This window comes from Styela clava, chromosome 5 (genome assembly GCF_964204865.1).
Source record: "Styela clava chromosome 5, kaStyClav1.hap1.2, whole genome shotgun sequence".
Classification (NCBI taxonomy): Eukaryota; Metazoa; Chordata; class Ascidiacea; order Stolidobranchia; family Styelidae; genus Styela; species Styela clava.
The window spans coordinates 495,686-520,753 of NC_135254.1; positions in this window are offsets into that span (position 1 = coordinate 495,686).

Here is a 25,068-nt window from a genome sequence, read left to right on the forward strand (position 1 = left end):
TAATACCTGCATTTCTAGTCACTTATACTTACAAACCTTCATTTCTAGTCACTTATACTTGCGAAACCTGCATTTCTAGTCACTGATACTTGTAATACCTGCATTTCTAGTCACTGATACTCGCGATACCTGCATTTTCAGTCACTAATACTCGCGATACCTGCATTTCTAGTCACTGATACTTGTATTTCCAGTCACTGATAACCTGCATTTCCAGACACTAATACTTGCGGTACCTGCATTTCTAGTCACTGATACTTGCGATACCTGCATTTTTAGTCACTTATACTTGCGATACCTGCGTTTTAGTCACTTATACTTGCGATACCTGCATTTCTAGCCACTTATATTTGTGATACCTGCGATTCTAGCCACTGATACTTGTAATACCTGCATTTTTAGTCACTTATACTTGCAAACCTGCATTTCTAGTCACTTATACTTGCGAAACCTGCATTTCTAGTCACTTATACTTGCGAAACCTGCATTTCTAGCCACTTATACTTGCGAAACCTGCATTTCTAGCCACTTATACTTGCGAAACCTGCATTTATCGTCACTGATACTTGTAGTACCTGCATTTCTAGTCACTTATACTTGCAAACCTGCATTTCTAGTCACTTATACTTTCGATTCCTGCATTTCTAGTCACTTATACTTGCGAAACCTGCATTTCTAGTCACTTATACTTGCGAAACCTGCATTTCTAATCACTTATACTTGCGAAACCTGCATTTCTAGTTACTTATACTTGCGAAACCTGCATTTTCAGTCACTTATACTTGCGAAACCTGCATTTCTAGTCGCTTATACTTGCGATACCTGCATTTCTAGTCACTTATATTTGTGATACCTGCATTTCTAGTCACTTATACTCGCGATACCTGCATTACTAGTCACTTATACTTGCGATATCTGCATTTCTAGTCACTGATACCTGCGGTACCTGCCCTCCTAGTCATTGATACTTGTGATACCTGCATTTCTAGTCACTTATACTTGCGATACCTGCATTTCTAGTCACTTACATTGGCGATACCTGCATTTCTAGTCACTTATACTTGCGATACCTGCGTTTCTACTCACTTATATTTGTGATACCTGCATTTCTAGCCCCTTATACTTGCGAAACCTGTATTTCTAGTCACTTATATTTGTGATACCTGCGTTTCTAGCCACTTATACTTGCGAAACCTGCATTTCTATTCACTTATACTTGCGAAACCTGCATTTCTAGTCTCATATACTTGCGAAACCTGCATTTCTAGCCACTTATACTTGCGAAACCTGCATTTCTAGTCTCATATACTTGCGAAACCTGCATTTCTAGTCACTTATACTTACAAACCTTCATTTCTAGTCACTGATACTTGTAATACCTGCATTTCTAGTCACTGATACTCGCGATACCTGCATTTTCAGTCACTAATACTCGCGATACCTGCATTTCTAGTCACTGATACTTGTATTTCCAGTCACTGATAACCTGCATTTCCAGACACTAATACTTGCGGTACCTGCATTTCTAGTCACTGATACTTGCGATACCTGCATTTTTAGTCACTTATACTTGCGATACCTGCGTTTTAGTCACTTATACTTGCGATACCTGCATTTCTAGCCACTTATATTTGTGATACCTGCGATTCTAGCCACTGATACTTGTAATACCTGCATTTTTAGTCACTTATACTTGCAAACCTGCATTTCTAGTCACTTATACTTGCGAAACCTGCATTTCTAGCCACTTATACTTGCGAAACCTGCATTTCTAGCCACTTATACTTGCGAAACCTGCATTTATCGTCACTGATACTTGTAGTACCTGCATTTCTAGTCACTTATACTTGCAAACCTGCATTTCTAGTCACTTATACTTTCGATTCCTGCATTTCTAGTCACTTATACTTGCGAAACCTGCATTTCTAGTCACTTATACTTGCGAAACCTGCATTTCTAATCACTTATACTTGCGAAACCTGCATTTCTAGTTACTTATACTTGCGAAACCTGCAATTCCAGTCACTTATACTTGCGAAACCTGCATTTCTAGTCACTTATACTTGCGATACCTGCATTTCTAGTCACTTATATTTGTGATACCTGCATTTCTAGTCACTTATACTCGCGATACCTGCATTACTAGTCACTTATACTTGCGATATCTGCATTTCTAGTCACTGATACCTGCGGTACCTGCCCTCCTAGTCATTGATACTTGTGATACCTGCATTTCTAGTCACTTATACTTGCGATACCTGCATTTCTAGTCACTTACATTGGCGATACCTGCATTTCTAGTCACTTATACTTGCGATACCTGCATTTCTAGTCACTTATACTTGCGAAACCTGCATTTCTAGTCACTTATACTTGCGATACCTGCATTTCTAGCCCCTTATACTTGCGAAACCTGTATTTCTAGTCACTTATATTTGTGATACCTGCGTTTCTAGCCACTTATACTTGCGAAACCTGCATTTCTAGTCACTTATACTTGAGAAACCTGCATTTCTAGCCACTGATACTTGCGAAACCTGCATTTCTAGCCACTTATACTTGCGAAACCTGCATTTCTAGCCACTTATACTTGCGAAAACTGCATTTCTAGTCACTTATACTTGCGAAACCTGCATTTCTAGCCACCTACACTTGCGAAACCTGCGTTTCTAGCCACTTATACTTGCGAAAACTGCATTTCTAGTTACTTATACTTGCGAAACCTGCATTTCTAGCCACTTATACTTGCGAAACCTGCATTTCTAGCCACTTATACTTGCGATACCTGAATTTCTAGTCACTTATACTTGCGATACCTGCATTTCTAGTCACTTATACTTGCGAAACCTGCATTCTAGTCACTTATACTTGCGATACCTGCGTTTTAGTCACTTATACTTGCGATACCTGCGTTTCTAGTCACTTATATTTGTGATACCTGCATTTCTAGCCCCTTATACTTGCGAAACCTGCATTTCTAGCCACTTATATTTGTGATACCTGCGTTTCTAGCCACTGATACTTATAATACCTGCATTTTAGTCACTTATACTTGCAAACCTGTATTTCTAGTCACTTATACTTGCGATTCCTGCATTTCTAGTCACTTATACTTGCGAAACCTGCATTTCTAGTCACTTATATTTGCGATACCTGCATTTCTAGTCACTTATACTTGCGAAACCTGCATTTCTAGTCAGTTATACTTAGCGAAACCTGCATTTCTAGTCACTTATACTTGCGAAACCTGCATTTATAGTCACTTATACTTGCGAAACCCGCATTTCTAGTCACTTATACTTGCGAAACCTGCATTTCTAGTCTCATATACTTGCGAAACCTGCCTTTCTAGTTACTTATACTTGCGAAACCTGCATTTCTAGTCACTGATACTTGTAATACCTGCATTTCTAGTCACTTATACTTACAAACCTTCATTTCTAGTCACTTATACTTGCGAAACCTGCATTTCTAGTCACTGATACTTGTAATACCTGCATTTCTAGTCACTGATACTCGCGATACCTGCATTTTCAGTCACTAATACTCGCGATACCTGCATTTCTAGTCACTGATACTTGTATTTCCAGTCACTGATAACCTGCATTTCCAGACACTAATACTTGCGGTACCTGCATTTCTAGTCACTGATACTTGCGATACCTGCATTTTTAGTCACTTATACTTGCGATACCTGCGTTTTAGTCACTTATACTTGCGATACCTGCATTTCTAGCCACTTATATTTGTGATACCTGCGATTCTAGCCACTGATACTTGTAATACCTGCATTTTTAGTCACTTATACTTGCAAACCTGCATTTCTAGTCACTTATACTTGCGAAACCTGCATTTCTAGTCACTTATACTTGCGAAACCTGCATTTCTAGCCACTTATACTTGCGAAACCTGCATTTCTAGCCACTTATACTTGCGAAACCTGCATTTATCGTCACTGATACTTGTAGTACCTGCATTTCTAGTCACTTATACTTGCAAACCTGCATTTCTAGTCACTTATACTTTCGATTCCTGCATTTCTAGTCACTTATACTTGCGAAACCTGCATTTCTAGTCACTTATACTTGCGAAACCTGCATTTCTAATCACTTATACTTGCGAAACCTGCATTTCTAGTTACTTATACTTGCGAAACCTGCATTTTCAGTCACTTATACTTGCGAAACCTGCATTTCTAGTCGCTTATACTTGCGATACCTGCATTTCTAGTCACTTATATTTGTGATACCTGCATTTCTAGTCACTTATACTCGCGATACCTGCATTACTAGTCACTTATACTTGCGATATCTGCATTTCTAGTCACTGATACCTGCGGTACCTGCCCTCCTAGTCATTGATACTTGTGATACCTGCATTTCTAGTCACTTATACTTGCGATACCTGCATTTCTAGTCACTTACATTGGCGATACCTGCATTTCTAGTCACTTATACTTGCGATACCTGCATTTCTAGTCACTTATACTTGCGAAACCTGCATTTCTAGTCACTTATACTTGCGATACCTGCATTTCTAGCCCCTTATACTTGCGAAACCTGTATTTCTAGTCACTTATATTTGTGATACCTGCGTTTCTAGCCACTTATACTTGCGAAACCTGCATTTCTAGTCACTTATACTTGAGAAACCTGCATTTCTAGCCACTGATACTTGCGAAACCTGCATTTCTAGCCACTTATACTTGCGAAACCTGCATTTCTAGCCACTTATACTTGCGAAAACTGCATTTCTAGTCACTTATACTTGCGAAACCTGCATTTCTAGCCACCTACACTTGCGAAACCTGCGTTTCTAGCCACTTATACTTGCGAAAACTGCATTTCTAGTTACTTATACTTGCGAAACCTGCATTTCTAGCCACTTATACTTGCGAAACCTGCATTTCTAGCCACTTATACTTGCGATACCTGAATTTCTAGTCACTTATACTTGCGATACCTGCATTTCTAGTCACTCATACTTGCGAAACCTGCATTCTAGTCACTTATACTTGCGATACCTGCGTTTTAGTCACTTATACTTGCGATACCTGCGTTTCTAGTCACTTATATTTGTGATACCTGCATTTCTAGCCCCTTATACTTGCGAAACCTGCATTTCTAGCCACTTATATTTGTGATACCTGCGTTTCTAGCCACTGATACTTATAATACCTGCATTTTAGTCACTTATACTTGCAAACCTGTATTTCTAGTCACTTATACTTGCGATTCCTGCATTTCTAGTCACTTATACTTGCGAAACCTGCATTTCTAGTCACTTATATTTGCGATACCTGCATTTCTAGTCACTTATACTTGCGAAACCTGCATTTCTAGTCAGTTATACTTAGCGAAACCTGCATTTCTAGTCACTTATACTTGCGAAACCTGCATTTATAGTCACTTATACTTGCGAAACCCGCATTTCTAGTCACTTATACTTGCGAAACCTGCATTTCTAGTCTCATATACTTGCGAAACCTGCCTTTCTAGTTACTTATACTTGCGAAACCTGCATTTCTAGTCACTGATACTTGTAATACCTGCATTTCTAGTCACTTATACTTACAAACCTTCATTTCTAGTCACTTATACTTGCGAAACCTGCATTTCTAGTCACTGATACTTGTAATACCTGCATTTCTAGTCACTGATACTCGCGATACCTGCATTTTCAGTCACTAATACTCGCGATACCTGCATTTCTAGTCACTGATACTTGTATTTCCAGTCACTGATAACCTGCATTTCCAGACACTAATACTTGCGGTACCTGCATTTCTAGTCACTGATACTTGCGATACCTGCATTTTTAGTCACTTATACTTGCGATACCTGCGTTTTAGTCACTTATACTTGCGATACCTGCATTTCTAGCCACTTATATTTGTGATACCTGCGATTCTAGCCACTGATACTTGTAATACCTGCATTTTTAGTCACTTATACTTGCAAACCTGCATTTCTAGTCACTTATACTTGCGAAACCTGCATTTCTAGTCACTTATACTTGCGAAACCTGCATTTCTAGCCACTTATACTTGCGAAACCTGCATTTCTAGCCACTTATACTTGCGAAACCTGCATTTATCGTCACTGATACTTGTAGTACCTGCATTTCTAGTCACTTATACTTGCAAACCTGCATTTCTAGTCACTTATACTTTCGATTCCTGCATTTCTAGTCACTTATACTTGCGAAACCTGCATTTCTAGTCACTTATACTTGCGAAACCTGCATTTCTAATCACTTATACTTGCGAAACCTGCATTTCTAGTTACTTATACTTGCGAAACCTGCATTTTCAGTCACTTATACTTGCGAAACCTGCATTTCTAGTCGCTTATACTTGCGATACCTGCATTTCTAGTCACTTATATTTGTGATACCTGCATTTCTAGTCACTTATACTCGCGATACCTGCATTACTAGTCACTTATACTTGCGATATCTGCATTTCTAGTCACTGATACCTGCGGTACCTGCCCTCCTAGTCATTGATACTTGTGATACCTGCATTTCTAGTCACTTATACTTGCGATACCTGCATTTCTAGTCACTTACATTGGCGATACCTGCATTTCTAGTCACTTATACTTGCGATACCTGCATTTCTAGTCACTTATACTTGCGAAACCTGCATTTCTAGTCACTTATACTTGCGATACCTGCATTTCTAGCCCCTTATACTTGCGAAACCTGTATTTCTAGTCACTTATATTTGTGATACCTGCGTTTCTAGCCACTTATACTTGCGAAACCTGCATTTCTAGTCACTTATACTTGAGAAACCTGCATTTCTAGCCACTGATACTTGCGAAACCTGCATTTCTAGCCACTTATACTTGCGAAACCTGCATTTCTAGCCACTTATACTTGCGAAAACTGCATTTCTAGTCACTTATACTTGCGAAACCTGCATTTCTAGCCACCTACACTTGCGAAACCTGCGTTTCTAGCCACTTATACTTGCGAAAACTGCATTTCTAGTTACTTATACTTGCGAAACCTGCATTTCTAGCCACTTATACTTGCGAAACCTGCATTTCTAGCCACTTATACTTGCGATACCTGAATTTCTAGTCACTTATACTTGCGATACCTGCATTTCTAGTCACTCATACTTGCGAAACCTGCATTCTAGTCACTTATACTTGCGATACCTGCGTTTTAGTCACTTATACTTGCGATACCTGCGTTTCTAGTCACTTATATTTGTGATACCTGCATTTCTAGCCCCTTATACTTGCGAAACCTGCATTTCTAGCCACTTATATTTGTGATACCTGCGTTTCTAGCCACTGATACTTATAATACCTGCATTTTAGTCACTTATACTTGCAAACCTGTATTTCTAGTCACTTATACTTGCGATTCCTGCATTTCTAGTCACTTATACTTGCGAAACCTGCATTTCTAGTCACTTATATTTGCGATACCTGCATTTCTAGTCACTTATACTTGCGAAACCTGCATTTCTAGTCAGTTATACTTAGCGAAACCTGCATTTCTAGTCACTTATACTTGCGAAACCTGCATTTATAGTCACTTATACTTGCGAAACCCGCATTTCTAGTCACTTATACTTGCGAAACCTGCATTTCTAGTCTCATATACTTGCGAAACCTGCCTTTCTAGTTACTTATACTTGCGAAACCTGCATTTCTAGTCACTGATACTTGTAATACCTGCATTTCTAGTCACTTATACTTACAAACCTTCATTTCTAGTCACTTATACTTGCGAAACCTGCATTTCTAGTCACTGATACTTGTAATACCTGCATTTCTAGTCACTGATACTCGCGATACCTGCATTTTCAGTCACTAATACTCGCGATACCTGCATTTCTAGTCACTGATACTTGTATTTCCAGTCACTGATAACCTGCATTTCCAGACACTAATACTTGCGGTACCTGCATTTCTAGTCACTGATACTTGCGATACCTGCATTTTTAGTCACTTATACTTGCGATACCTGCGTTTTAGTCACTTATACTTGCGATACCTGCATTTCTAGCCACTTATATTTGTGATACCTGCGATTCTAGCCACTGATACTTGTAATACCTGCATTTTTAGTCACTTATACTTGCAAACCTGCATTTCTAGTCACTTATACTTGCGAAACCTGCATTTCTAGTCACTTATACTTGCGAAACCTGCATTTCTAGCCACTTATACTTGCGAAACCTGCATTTCTAGCCACTTATACTTGCGAAACCTGCATTTATCGTCACTGATACTTGTAGTACCTGCATTTCTAGTCACTTATACTTGCAAACCTGCATTTCTAGTCACTTATACTTTCGATTCCTGCATTTCTAGTCACTTATACTTGCGAAACCTGCATTTCTAGTCACTTATACTTGCGAAACCTGCATTTCTAATCACTTATACTTGCGAAACCTGCATTTCTAGTTACTTATACTTGCGAAACCTGCATTTTCAGTCACTTATACTTGCGAAACCTGCATTTCTAGTCGCTTATACTTGCGATACCTGCATTTCTAGTCACTTATATTTGTGATACCTGCATTTCTAGTCACTTATACTCGCGATACCTGCATTACTAGTCACTTATACTTGCGATATCTGCATTTCTAGTCACTGATACCTGCGGTACCTGCCCTCCTAGTCATTGATACTTGTGATACCTGCATTTCTAGTCACTTATACTTGCGATACCTGCATTTCTAGTCACTTACATTGGCGATACCTGCATTTCTAGTCACTTATACTTGCGATACCTGCGTTTCTACTCACTTATATTTGTGATACCTGCATTTCTAGCCCCTTATACTTGCGAAACCTGTATTTCTAGTCACTTATATTTGTGATACCTGCGTTTCTAGCCACTTATACTTGCGAAACCTGCATTTCTATTCACTTATACTTGCGAAACCTGCATTTCTAGTCTCATATACTTGCGAAACCTGCATTTCTAGCCACTTATACTTGCGAAACCTGCATTTCTAGTCACTGATACTTGTAATACCTGCATTTCTAGTCACTTATACTTACAAACCTGCATTTCTAGTCACTGATACTTGTAATACCTGCATTTCTAGTCACTGATACTCGCTATACCTGCATTTATAGTCACTGATACTCGCGATACCCGCATTTTCAGTCACTAATACTCGCGATACCTGCATTTCTAGTCACTGATACTTGTATTTCCAGTCACTGATAACCTGCATTTCCAGACACTAATACTTGCGGTACCTGCATTTCTAGTCACTGATACTTGCGATACCTTCATTTTTAGTCACTTATACTTGCGATACCTGCGTTTTAGTCACTTATACTTGCGATACCTGCATTTCTAGCCACTTATATTTGTGATACCTGCGATTCTAGCCACTGATACTTGTAATACCTGCATTTTTAGTCACTTATACTTGCAAACCTGCATTTCTAGTCACTTATACTTGCGAAACCTGCATTTCTAGCCACTTATACTTGCGAAACCTGCATTTCTAGCCACTTATACTTGCGAAACCTGCATTTATCGTCACTGATACTTGTAGTACCTGCATTTCTAGTCACTTATACTTGCAAACCTGCATTTCTAGTCACTTATACTTTCGATTCCTGCATTTCTAGTCACTTATACTTGCGAAACCTGCATTTCTAGTCACTTATACTTGCGAAACCTGCATTTCTAATCACTTATACTTGCGAAACCTGCATTTCTAGTTACTTATACTTGCGAAACCTGCAATTCCAGTCACTTATACTTGCGAAACCTGCATTTCTAGTCACTTATACTTGCGATACCTGCATTTCTAGTCACTTATATTTGTGATACCTGCATTTCTAGTCACTTATACTCGCGATACCTGCATTACTAGTCACTTATACTTGCGATATCTGCATTTCTAGTCACTGATACCTGCGGTACCTGCCCTCCTAGTCATTGATACTTGTGATACCTGCATTTCTAGTCACTTATACTTGCGATACCTGCATTTCTAGTCACTTACATTGGCGATACCTGCATTTCTAGTCACTTATACTTGCGATACCTGCATTTCTAGTCACTTATACTTGCGAAACCTGCATTTCTAGTCACTTATACTTGCGATACCTGCATTTCTAGCCCCTTATACTTGCGAAACCTGTATTTCTAGTCACTTATATTTGTGATACCTGCGTTTCTAGCCACTTATACTTGCGAAACCTGCATTTCTAGTCACTTATACTTGAGAAACCTGCATTTCTAGCCACTGATACTTGCGAAACCTGCATTTCTAGCCACTTATACTTGCGAAACCTGCATTTCTAGCCACTTATACTTGCGAAAACTGCATTTCTAGTCACTTATACTTGCGAAACCTGCATTTCTAGCCACCTACACTTGCGAAACCTGCGTTTCTAGCCACTTATACTTGCGAAAACTGCATTTCTAGTTACTTATGCTTGCGAAACCTGCATTTCTAGCCACTTATACTTGCGAAACCTGCATTTCTAGCCACTTATACTTGCGATACCTGAATTTCTAGTCACTTATACTTGCGATACCTGCATTTCTAGTCACTTATACTTTCGAAACCTGCATTCTAGTCACTTATACTTGCGATACCTGCGTTTTAGTCACTTATACTTGCGATACCTGCGTTTCTAGTCACTTATATTTGTGATACCTGCATTTCTAGCCCCTTATACTTGCGAAACCTGCATTTCTAGCCACTTATATTTGTGATACCTGCGTTTCTAGCCACTGATACTTATAATACCTGCATTTTAGTCACTTATACTTGCAAACCTGTATTTCTAGTCACTTATACTTGCGATTCCTGCATTTCTAGTCACTTATACTTGCGAAACCTGCATTTCTAGTTACTTATATTTGCGATACCTGCATTTCTAGTCACTTATACTTGCGAAACCTGCATTTCTAGTCAGTTATACTTAGCGAAACCTGCATTTCTAGTCACTTATACTTGCGAAACCTGCATTTATAGTCACTTATACTTGCGAAACCTGCATTTCTAGTCACTTATACTTGCGAAACCTGCATTTCTAGTCAGTTATACTTGCGAAACCTGAATTTCTAGTCACTTATATTTGTGATACCTGCATTTCTTGCCACTTATAATTGCGAAACCTGCATTTCTAGCCACTTATACTTGCGAAACCTGCATTTCTAGTCACTTATACTTGCGAAACCTGCATTTCTAGTCACTTATACTTGCGAAACCTGCATTTCTAGTCACTTATACTTGCGATACCTGCATTTCTAGTCACTTATACTTGCGAAACCTGCATTTCTAGCCACTTATACTTGCGAAACCCGCATTTCTAGTCACTTATACTTGCGAAACCTGCATTTCTAGTCTCATATACTTGCGAAACCTGCATTTCTAGCCACTTATACTTGCGAAACCTGCATTTCTAGTCACTGATACTTGTAATACCTGCATTTCTAGTCACTTATACTTACAAACCTTCATTTCTAGCCACTTATACTTGCGAAACCCGCATTTCTAGTCACTTATACTTGCGAAACCTGCATTTCTAGTCTCATATACTTGCGAAACCTGCATTTCTAGCCACTTATACTTGCGAAACCTGCATTTCTAGTCACTGATACTTGCAATACCTGCATTTCTAGTCACTGATACTCGCGATACCTGCATTTTCAGTCACTAATACTCGCGATACCTGCATTTCTAGTCACTGATACTTGTATTTCCAGTCACTGATAACCTGCATTTCCAGACACTAATACTTGCGGTACCTGCATTTCTAGTCACTGATACTTGCGATACCTGCATTTTTAGTCACTTATACTTGTGATACCTGCGTTTTAGTCACTTATACTTGCGATACCTGCATTTCTAGCCACTTATATTTGTGATACCTGCGTTTCTAGCAACTGATACTTGTAATACCTGCATTTTTAGTCACTTATACTTGCAAACCTGCATTTCTAGTCACTTATACTTGCGAAACCTGCATTTCTAGCCACTTATACTTGCGAAACCTGCATTTCTAGCCACTTATACTTGCGAAACCTGCATTTATCGTCACTGATACTTGTAGTACCTGCATTTCTAGTCACTTATACTTGCAAACCTGCATTTCTAGTCACTTATACTTTCGATTCCTGCATTTCTAGTCACTTATACTTGCGAAACCTGCATTTCTAGTCACTTATACTTGCGAAACCTGCATTTCTAATCACTTATACTTGCGAAACCTGCATTTCTAGTTACTTATACTTGCGAAACCTGCATTTTCAGTCACTTATACTTGCGAAACCTGCATTTCTAGTCACTTATACTTGCGATACCTGCATTTCTAGTCACTTATATTTGTGATACCTGCATTTCTAGTCACTTATACTCGCGATACCTGCATTACTAGTCACTTATACTTGCGATATCTGCATTTCTAGTCACTGATACCTGCGGTACCTGCCCTCCTAGTCATTGATACTTGTGATACCTGCATTTCTAGTCACTTATACTTGCGATACCTGCATTTCTAGTCACTTACATTGGCGATACCTGCATTTCTAGTCACTTATACTTGCGATACCTGCGTTTCTAGTCACTTATACTTTCGATTCCTGCATTTCTAGTCACTTATACTTGCGAAACCTGCATTTCTAGTCACTTATACTTGCGAAACCTGCATTTCTAATCACTTATACTTGCGAAACCTGCATTTCTAGTTACTTATACTTGCGAAACCTGCATTTTCAGTCACTTATACTTGCGAAACCTGCATTTCTAGTCACTTATACTTGCGATACCTGCATTTCTAGTCACTTATATTTGTGATACCTGCATTTCTAGTCACTTATACTCGCGATACCTGCATTACTAGTCACTTATACTTGCGATATCTGCATTTCTAGTCACTGATACCTGCGGTACCTGCCCTCCTAGTCATTGATACTTGTGATACCTGCATTTCTAGTCACTTATACTTGCGATACCTGCATTTCTAGTCACTTACATTGGCGATACCTGCATTTCTAGCCCCTTATACTTGCGAAACCTGTATTTCTAGTCACTTATATTTGTGATACCTGCGTTTCTAGCCACTTATACTTGCGAAACCCGCATTTCTAGTCACTTATACTTGCGAAACCTGCATTTCTAGTCTCATATACTTGCGAAACCTGCATTTCTAGCCACTTATACTTGCGAAACCTGCATTTCTAGTCACTGATACTTGTAATACCTGCATTTCTAGTCACTTATACTTACAAACCTTCATTTCTAGTCACTTATACTTGCGAAACCTGCATTTCTAGTCACTGATACTCGCGATACCTGCATTTTCAGTCACTAATACTCGCGATACCTGCATTTCTAGTCACTGATACTTGTATTTCCAGTCACTGATAACCTGCATTTCCAGACACTAATACTTGCGGTACCTGCATTTCTAGTCACTGATACTTGCGATACCTGCATTTTTAGTCACTTATACTTGCGATACCTGCGTTTTAGTCACTTATACTTGCGATACCTGCATTTCTAGCCACTTATATTTGTGATACCTGCGTTTCTAGCCACTGATACTTGTAATACCTGCATTTTTAGTCACTTATACTTGCAAACCTGCATTTCTAGTCACTTATACTTGCGAAACCTGCATTTCTAGCCACTTATACTTGCGAAACCTGCATTTCTAGCCACTTATACTTGCGAAACCTGCATTTATCGTCACTGATACTTGTAGTACCTGCATTTCTAGTCACTTATACTTGCAAACCTGCATTTCTAGTCACTTATACTTTCGATTCCTGCATTTCTAGTCACTTATACTTGCGAAACCTGCATTTCTAGTCACTTATACTTGCGAAACCTGCATTTCTAATCACTTATACTTGCGAAACCTGCATTTCTAGTTACTTATACTTGCGAAACCTGCATTTCCAGTCACTTATACTAGCGAAACCTGCATTTCTAGTCACTTATACTTGCGATACCTGCATTTCTAGTCACTTATATTTGTGATACCTGCATTTCTAGTCACTTATACTCGCGATACCTGCATTACTAGTCACTTATACTTGCGATATCTGCATTTCTAGTCACTGATACCTGCGGTACCTGCCCTCCTAGTCATTGATACTTGTGATACCTGCATTTCTAGTCACTTATACTTGCGATACCTGCATTTCTAGTCACTTACATTGGCGATACCTGCATTTCTAGTCACTTATACTTGCGATACCTGCATTTCTAGTCACTTATACTTGCGAAACCTGCATTTCTAGTCACTTATACTTGCGATACCTGCATTTCTAGCCCCTTATACTTGCGAAACCTGTATTTCTAGTCACTTATATTTGTGATACCTGCGTTTCTAGCCACTTATACTTGCGAAACCTGCATTTCTAGTCACTTATACTTGAGAAACCTGCATTTCTAGCCACTGATACTTGCGAAACCTGCATTTCTAGCCACTTATACTTGCGAAACCTGCATTTCTAGCCACTTATACTTGCGAAAACTGCATTTCTAGTCTCTTATACTTGCGAAACCTGCATTTCTAGCCACCTACACTTGCGAAACCTGCGTTTCTAGCCACTTATACTTGCGAAAACTGCATTTCTAGTCACTTATACTTGCGAAACCTGCATTTCTAGCCACTTATACTTGCGAAACCTGCATTTCTAGCCACTTATACTTGCGATACCTGAATTTCTAGTCACTTATACTTGCGATACCTGCATTTCTAGTCACTTATACTTGCGATACCTGCGTTTTAGTCACTTATACTTGCGATACCTGCGTTTCTAGTCACTTATATTTGTGATACCTGCATTTCTAGCCCCTTATACTTGCGAAACCTGCATTTCTAGCCACTTATATTTGTGATACCTGCGTTTCTAGCCACTGATACTTATAATACCTGCATTTTAGTCACTTATACTTGCAAACCTGTATTTCTAGTCACTTATACTTGCGATTCCTGCATTTCTAGTCACTTATACTTGCGAAACCTGCATTTCTAGTCACTTATATTTGCGATACCTGCATTTCTAGTCACTTATACTTGCGAAACCTGCATTTCTAGTCACTTATACTTGCGAAACCTGCATTTATAGTCACTTATATTTGCGATACCTGCATTTCTAGTCACTTATACTTGCGAAACCTGCATTTCTAGTCACTTATATTTGCGATACCTGCATTTCTAGTCAGTTATACTTGGCGAAACCTGCATTTCTAGTCACTTATACTTGCGAAACCTGCATTTATAGTCACTTATACTTGCGAAACCTGCATTTCTAGTCACTTATACTTGCGAAACCTGCATTTCTAGTCAGTTATACTTGCGAAACCTGAATTTCTAGTCACTTATATTTGTGATACCTGCATTTCTTGCCACTTATAATTGCGAAACCTGCATTTCTAGCCACTTATACTTGCGAAACCTGCATTTCTAGTCACTTATACTTGCGAAACCTGCATTTCTAGTCACTTATACTTGCGAAACCTGCATTTCTAGTCACTTATACTTGCGATACCTGCATTTCTAGTCACTTATACTTGCGATACCTGCATTTCTAGCCACTCATACTTGCGAAACCTGCATTTCTAGCCACTTATACTTGCGAAACCTGCATTTCTAGCCACTTATATTTGCGAAACCTGCATTTCTAGCCTTTTATACTTGCGAAACCTGCCTTTTCTATCCACTTATACTTGCGAAACCTGCATTTCTAGCCACTTATACTTGCGAAACCTGCATTTCAAGCCACTTATACTTGCGAAACCTGCATTTCTAGTCATTTATACTTGCGATTCCTGCATTTCTAGTCACTTATACTTGCGAAACCTGCATTTCTGGTCACTTATATTTGCGATACCTGCATTTCTAGTCACTTATACTTGCGAAACCTGCATTCCTAGTCAGTTATACTTGGCGAAACCTGCATTTCTAGTCACTTATACTTGCGAAACCTGCATTTCTAGTCACTTATACTTGCGAAACCTGCATTTCTAGTCACTTATACTTGCGAAACCTGCATTTCTAGTCAGTTATACTTGCGAAACCTGAATTTCTAGTCACTTATAATTGCGAAACCTGCATTTCTAGCCACTTATACTTGCGAAACCTGCATTTCTAGTCACTTATACTTGCGCAACCTGCATTTCTAGTCACTTATACTTGCGAAACCTGCATTTCTAGTCACTTATACTTGCGATACCTGCATTTCTAGTCACTTATACTTGCGAAACCTGCATTTCTAGTCACTTATACTTGCGATACCTGCATTTCTAGCCACTTATACTTGCGAAACCTGCATTTCTAGCCACTTATACTTGCGAAACCTGCATTTCTAGCCACTTATATTTGCGAAACCTGCATTTCTAGCCTTTTATACTTGCGAAACCTGCATTTCTAGCCACTTATACTTGCGAAACCTGCATTTCTAGCCACTTATACTTGCGAAACCTGCATTTAAAGCCACTTATACTTGCGAAACCTGCATTTCTAGCCACTTATACTTGCGAAACCTGCATTTCTAGCCACTTATACTTGCGCAACCTGCATTTCTAGTCACTTATACTTGCGAAACCTGCATTTCTAGCCACCTACACTTGCGAAACCTGCATTTATAGTCACTTATACTTGCGAAACCTGCATTTCTAGTCACTTATACTTGCGAAACCTGCATTTCTAGTCAGTTATACTTGCGAAACCTGAATTTCTAGTCACTTATATTTGTGATACCTGCATTTCTTGCCACTTATAATTGCGAAACCTGCATTTCTAGCCACTTATACTTGCGAAACCTGCATTTCTAGTCACTTATACTTGCGAAACCTGCATTTCTAGTCACTTATACTTGCGAAACCTGCATTTCTAGTCACTTATACTTGCGATACCTGCATTTCTAGTCACTTATACTTGCGATACCTGCATTTCTAGCCACTCATACTTGCGAAACCTGCATTTCTAGCCACTTATACTTGCGAAACCTGCATTTCTAGCCACTTATATTTGCGAAACCTGCATTTCTAGCCTTTTATACTTGCGAAACCTGCCTTTTCTAGCCACTTATACTTGCGAAACCTGCATTTCTAGCCACTTATACTTGCGAAACCTGCATTTCAAGCCACTTATACTTGCGAAACCTGCATTTCTAGTCACTTATACTTGCGATTCCTGCATTTCTAGTCACTTATACTTGCGAAACCTGCATTTCTGGTCACTTATATTTGCGATACCTGCATTTCTAGTCACTTATACTTGCGAAACCTGCATTCCTAGTCAGTTATACTTGGCGAAACCTGCATTTCTAGTCACTTATACTTGCGAAACTGCATTTCTAGTCACTTATACTTGCGAAACCTGCATTTCTAGTCACTTATACTTGCGAAACCTGCATTTCTAGTCAGTTATACTTGCGAAACCTGAATTTCTAGTCACTTATAATTGCGAAACCTGCATTTCTAGCCACTTATACTTGCGAAACCTGCATTTCTAGTCACTTATACTTGCGCAACCTGCATTTCTAGTCACTTATACTTGCGAAACCTGCATTTCTAGTCACTTATACTTGCGATACCTGCATTTCTAGTCACTTATACTTGCGAAACCTGCATTTCTAGTCACTTATACTTGCGATACCTGCATTTCTAGCCACTTATACTTGCGAAACCTGCATTTCTAGCCACTTATACTTGCGAAACCTGCATTTCTAGCCACTTATATTTGCGAAACCTGCATTTCTAGCCTTTTATACTTGCGAAACCTGCATTTCTAGCCACTTATACTTGCGAAACCTGCATTTCTAGCCACTTATACTTGCGAAACCTGCATTTAAAGCCACTTATACTTGCGAAACCTGCATTTCTAGCCACTTATACTTGCGAAACCTGCATTTCTAGCCATTTATACTTGCGCAACCTGCATTTCTAGTCACTTATACTTGCGAAACCTGCATTTCTAGCCACCTACACTTGCGAAACCTGCGTTTCTAGTCACTTATACTTGCGATACCTGAATTTCTAGTCACTTATACTTGCGATACCTGCATTTCTAGTCACTTATACTTGAGATACCTGCGTTCTAGTCACTTATACTTGCGATACCTGCGTTTTAGTCACTTATACTTGCGATACCTGCGTTTCTAGTCACTTATATTTGTGATACCTGCATTTCTAGCCCCTTATACTTGCGAAACCTGCGTTTCTAGCCACTGATACTTGTAATACCTGCATTTTTAGTCACCTATACTTGCAAACCTGTATTTCTAGTCACTGATACTTGTAATACCTGCATTTCTAGTCACTTATACTTGCGATACCTGCGTTTTAGTCACTTATACTTGCGATACCTGCGTTTCTAGTCACTTATATTTGTAATACCTGCATTTCTAGCCCATACGTGTAATACCTGCATTTCTAGTCACTTATACTTGCGAAACCTGCATTTCTAGTCACTTATACTTGCGAAACCTGCATTTCTAGTCACTTATACTTGCGAAACCTGCATTTCTAACCACTTATACTTGCGAAACCTGCATTTCTAGTCACTGATACTTGTAGTACCTGCATTTCTAGTCACTTATACTTGCAAACCTGCATTTCTAGTCACTTATACTTTCGATTCCTGCATTTCTAGTCACTGATACTTGTAATACCTGCATTTCTAGTCACTTATACTTGCGAAACCTGCATTTCTAGTCACTTATACTGGCGAAACCTGCATTTCTGGTTACTTATACTTGCGAAACCTGCATTTCTAGTCATTTATACTTGCGAAACCTGCATTTCTAGTCACTTATACTGGCGATACCTGCATTTCTAGTCACTTATACTTGCGATACCTGCATTTCTAGTCACATATATATTTGTGATACCTGCATTCCTAGTCTCTGATACTTGCGATACCTGCATTTCTAGTCACTTATACTTGCGATATATGCATTTCTAGTCACTGATACCTGCGGTACCTGCCCTCCTAGTCATTGATACTTGTGATACCTGCATTTCTAGTCACTTATACTTGCGATACCTGCATTTCGAGTCACTTATACTTGCGAAACTTGCATTTCTAGTCACTTATACTTGCGAAACCTGCATTTCTAGCCACTTATACTTGCGAAACCTGCGTTTATAGTCACTTATACTTGCGATACCTGCATTTCTAGTCACTGATACTTGCGAAACCTGCATTTCTAGTCACTTATACTTGCGAAACCTGCATTTCTAGCCACTTATACTTACAAACCTTCATTTCTAGCCACTTATACTTGCGAAACCCGCATTTCTAGTCACTTATACTTGCGAAACCTGCATTTCTAGTCTCATATACTTGCGAAACCTGCATTTCTAGTCACTTATACTTGCGAAACCTGCATTTCTAGTCACTGATACTCGCGATACCTGCATTTTCAGTCACTAATACTCGCGATACCTGCATTTCTAGTCACTGATACTTGTATTTCCAGTCACTGATAACCTGCATTTCCAGACACTAATACTTGCGGTACCTGCATTTCCAGTCACTGATACTTGCGATACCTGCATTTTTAGTCACTTATACTTGTGATACCTGCGTTTTAGTCACTTATACTTGCGATACCTGCATTTCTAGCCACTTATATTTGTGATACCTGCGTTTCTAGCAACTGATACTTGTAATACCTGCATTTTTAGTCACTTATACTTGCAAACCTGCATTTCTAGTCACTTATACTTGCGAAACCTGCATTTCTAGCCACTTATACTTGCGAAACCTGCATTTCTAGCCACTTATACTTGCGAAACCTGCATTTATCGTCACTGATACTTATAGTACCTGCATTTCTAGTCACTTATACTTGCAAACCTGCATTTCTAGTCACTTATACTTTCGATTCCTGCATTTCTAGTCACTTATACTTGCGAAACCTGCATTTCTAGTCACTTATACTTGCGAAACCTGCATTTCTAATCACTTATACTTGCGAAACCTGCATTTCTAGTTACTTATACTTGCGAAACCTGCATTTTCAGTCACTTATACTTGCGAAACCTGCATTTCTAGTCACTTATACTTGCGATACCTGCATTTCTAGTCACTTATATTTGTGATACCTGCATTTCTAGTCACTTATACTCGCGATACCTGCATTACTAGTCACTTATACTTGCGATATCTGCATTTCTAGTCACTGATACCTGCGGTACCTGCCCTCCTAGTCATTGATACTTGTGATACCTGCATTTCTAGTCACTTATACTTGCGATACCTGCATTTCTAGTCACTTACATTGGCGATACCTGCATTTCTAGTCACTTATACTTGCGATACCTGCGTTTCTACTCACTTATATTTGTGATACCTGCATTTCTAGCCCCTTATACTTGCGAAACCTGTATTTCTAGTCACTTATATTTGTGATACCTGCGTTTCTAGCCACTTATACTTGCGAAACCCGCATTTCTAGTCACTTATACTTGCGAAACCTGCATTTCTAGTCTCATATACTTGCGAAACCTGCATTTCTAGCCACTTATACTTGCGAAACCTGCATTTCTAGTCACTGATACTTGTAATACCTGCATTTCTAGTCACTGATACTCGCTATACCTGCATTTCTAGTCACTGATACTCGCGATACCTGCATTTCTAGTCACTGATACTTGTATTTCCAGTCACTGATAACCTGCATTTCCAGACACTAATACTTGCGGTACCTGCATTTCTAGTCACTGATACTTGCGATACCTGCATTTTTAGTCACTTATACTTGCGATACCTGCGTTTTAGTCACTTATACTTGCGATACCTGCATTTCTAGCCACTTATATTTGTGATACCTGCGTTTCTAGCCACTGATACTTGTAATACCTGCATTTTTAGTCACTTATACTTGCAAACCTGCATTTCTAGTCACTTATACTTGCGAAACCTGCATTTCTAGCCACTTATACTTGCGAAACCTGCATTTCTAGCCACTTATACTTGCGAAACCTGCATTTATCGTCACTGATACTTGTAGTACCTGCATTTCTAGTCACTTATACTTGCAAACCTGCATTTCTAGTCACTTATACTTTCGATTCCTGCATTTCTAGTCACTTATACTTGCGAAACCTGCATTTCTAGTCACTTATACTTGCGAAACCTGCATTTCTAATCACTTATACTTGCGAAACCTGCATTTCTAGTTACTTATACTTGCGAAACCTGCATTTCCAGTCACTTATACTAGCGAAACCTGCATTTCTAGTCACTTATACTTGCGATACCTGCATTTCTAGTCACTTATATTTGTGATACCTGCATTTCTAGTCACTTATACTCGCGATACCTGCATTACTAGTCACTTATACTTGCGATATCTGCATTTCTAGTCACTGATACCTGCGGTACCTGCCCTCCTAGTCATTGATACTTGTGATACCTGCATTTCTAGTCACTTATACTTGCGATACCTGCATTTCTAGTCACTTACATTGGCGATACCTGCATTTCTAGTCACTTATACTTGCGATACCTGCATTTCTAGTCACTTATACTTGCGAAACCTGCATTTCTAGTCACTTATACTTGCGATACCTGCATTTCTAGCCCCTTATACTTGCGAAACCTGTATTTCTAGTCACTTATATTTGTGATACCTGCGTTTCTAGCCACTTATACTTGCGAAACCTGCATTTCTAGTCACTTATACTTGAGAAACCTGCATTTCTAGCCACTGATACTTGCGAAACCTGCATTTCTAGTCACTTATACTTGCGAAACCTGCATTTCTAGCCACTTATACTTGCGAAAACTGCATTTCTAGTCACTTATACTTGCGAAACCTGCATTTCTAGCCACCTACACTTGCGAAACCTGCGTTTCTAGCCACTTATACTTGCGAAAACTGCATTTCTAGTCACTTATACTTGCGAAACCTGCATTTCTAGCCACTTATACTTGCGAAACCTGCATTTCTAGCCACTTATACTTGCGATACCTGAATTTCTAGTCACTTATACTTGCGATACCTGCATTTCTAGTCACTTATACTTGCGATACCTGCGTTTTAGTCACTTATACTTGCGATACCTGCGTTTCTAGTCACTTATATTTGTGATACCTGCATTTCTAGCCCCTTATACTTGCGAAACCTGCATTTCTAGCCACTTATATTTGTGATACCTGCGTTTCTAGCCACTGATACTTATAATACCTGCATTTTAGTCACTTATACTTGCAAACCTGTATTTCTAGTCACTTATACTTGCGATTCCTGCATTTCTAGTCACTTATACTTGCGAAACCTGCATTTCTAGTCACTTATATTTGCGATACCTGCATTTCTAGTCACTTATACTTGCGAAACCTGCATTTCTAGTCACTTATACTTGCGAAACCTGCATTTATAGTCACTTATATTTGCGATACCTGCATTTCTAGTCACTTATACTTGCGAAACCTGCATTTCTAGTCACTTATATTTGCGATACCTGCATTTCTAGTCAGTTATACTTGGCGAAACCTGCATTTCTAGTCACTTATACTTGCGAAACCTGCATTTATAGTCACTTATACTTGCGAAATCTGCATTTCTAGTCACTTATACTTGCGAAACCTGCATTTCTAGTCACTTATACTTGCGAAACCTGCATTTCTAGTCACTTATACTTGCGATACCTGCATTTCTAGCCACTCATACTTGCGAAACCTGCATTTCTAGCCACTTATACTTGCGAAACCTGCATTTCTAGCCACTTATATTTGCGAAACCTGCATTTCTAGCCTTTTATACTTGCGAAACCTGCCTTTTCTAGCCACTTATACTTGCGAAACCTGCATTTCTAGCCACTTATACTTGCGAAACCTGCATTTCAAGCCACTTATACTTGCGAAACCTGCATTTCTAGCCACTTATACTTGCGAAACCTGCATTTCTAGCCACTTATATTTGCGAAACCTGCATTTCTAGCCTTTTATACTTGCGAAACCTGCCTTTTCTAGCCACTTATACTTGCGAAACCTGCATTTCTAGCCACTTATACTTGCGAAACCTGCATTTCAAGCCACTTATACTTGCGAAACCTGCATTTCTAGTCACTTATACTTGCGATTCCTGCATTTCTAGTCACTTATACTTGCGAAACCTGCATTTCTGGTCACTTATATTTGCGATACCTGCATTTCTAGTCACTTATACTTGCGAAACCTGCATTCCTAGTCAGTTATACTTGGCGAAACCTGCATTTCTAGTCACTTATACTTGCGAAACCTGCATTTCTAGTCACTTATACTTGCGAAACCTGCATTTCTAGTCACTTATACTTGCGAAACCTGCATTTCTAGTCAGTTATACTTGCGAAACCTGAATTTCTAGTCACTTATAATTGCGAAACCTGCATTTCTAGCCACTTATACTTGCGAAACCTGCATTTCTAGTCACTTATACTTGCGCAACCTGCATTTCTAGTCACTTATACTTGCGAAACCTGCATTTCTAGTCACTTATACTTGCGATACCTGCATTTCTAGTCACTTATACTTGCGAAACCTGCATTTCTAGTCACTTATACTTGCGATACCTGCATTTCTAGCCACTTATACTTGCGAAACCTGCATTTCTAGCCACTTATATTTGCGAAACCTGCATTTCTAGCCTTTTATACTTGCGAAACCTGCCTTTTCTAGCCACTTATACTTGCGAAACCTGCATTTCTAGCCACTTATACTTGCGAAACCTGCATTTCAAGCCACTTATACTTGCGAAACCTGCATTTCTAGCCACTTATACTTGCGAAACCTGCATTTCTAGCCACTTATATTTGCGAAACCTGCATTTCTAGCCTTTTATACTTGCGAAACCTGCCTTTTCTAGCCACTTATACTTGCGAAACCTGCATTTCTAGCCACTTATACTTGCGAAACCTGCATTTCAAGCCACTTATACTTGCGAAACCTGCATTTCTAGTCACTTATACTTGCGATTCCTGCATTTCTAGTCACTTATACTTGCGAAACCTGCATTTCTGGTCACTTATATTTGCGATACCTGCATTTCTAGTCACTTATACTTGCGAAACCTGCATTCCTAGTCAGTTATACTTGGCGAAACCTGCATTTCTAGTCACTTATACTTGCGAAACCTGCATTTCTAGTCACTTATACTTGCGAAACCTGCATTTCTAGTCACTTATACTTGCGAAACCTGCATTTCTAGTCAGTTATACTTGCGAAACCTGAATTTCTAGTCACTTATAATTGCGAAACCTGCATTTCTAGCCACTTATACTTGCGAAACCTGCATTTCTAGTCACTTATACTTGCGCAACCTGCATTTCTAGTCACTTATACTTGCGAAACCTGCATTTCTAGTCACTTATACTTGCGATACCTGCATTTCTAGTCACTTATACTTGCGAAACCTGCATTTCTAGTCACTTATACTTGCGATACCTGCATTTCTAGCCACTTATACTTGCGAAACCTGCATTTCTAGCCACTTATACTTGCGAAACCTGCATTTCTAGCCACTTATATTTGCGAAACCTGCATTTCTAGCCTTTTATACTTGCGAAACCTGCATTTCTAGCCACTTATACTTGCGAAACCTGCATTTCTAGCCACTTATACTTGCGAAACCTGCATTTAAAGCCACTTATACTTGCGAAACCTGCATTTCTAGCCACTTATACTTGCGAAACCTGCATTTCTAGCCACTTATACTTGCGCAACCTGCATTTCTAGCCACCTACACTTGCGAAACCTGCGTTTCTAGTCACTTATACTTGCGATACCTGAATTTCTAGTCACTTATACTTGCGATACCTGCATTTCTAGTCACTTATACTTGAGATACCTGCGTTCTAGTCACTTATACTTGCGATACCTGCGTTTTAGTCACTTATACTTGCGATACCTGCGTTTCTAGTCACTTATACTTGCGAAACCTGCATTTCTAGCCACTTATACTTGCGAAACCTGCATTTAAAGCCACTTATACTTGCGAAACCTGCATTTCTAGCCACTTATACTTGCGAAACCTGCATTTCTAGCCACTTATACTTGCGAAACCTGCATTTCTAGCCACCTACACTTGCGAAACCTGCGTTTCTAGTCACTTATA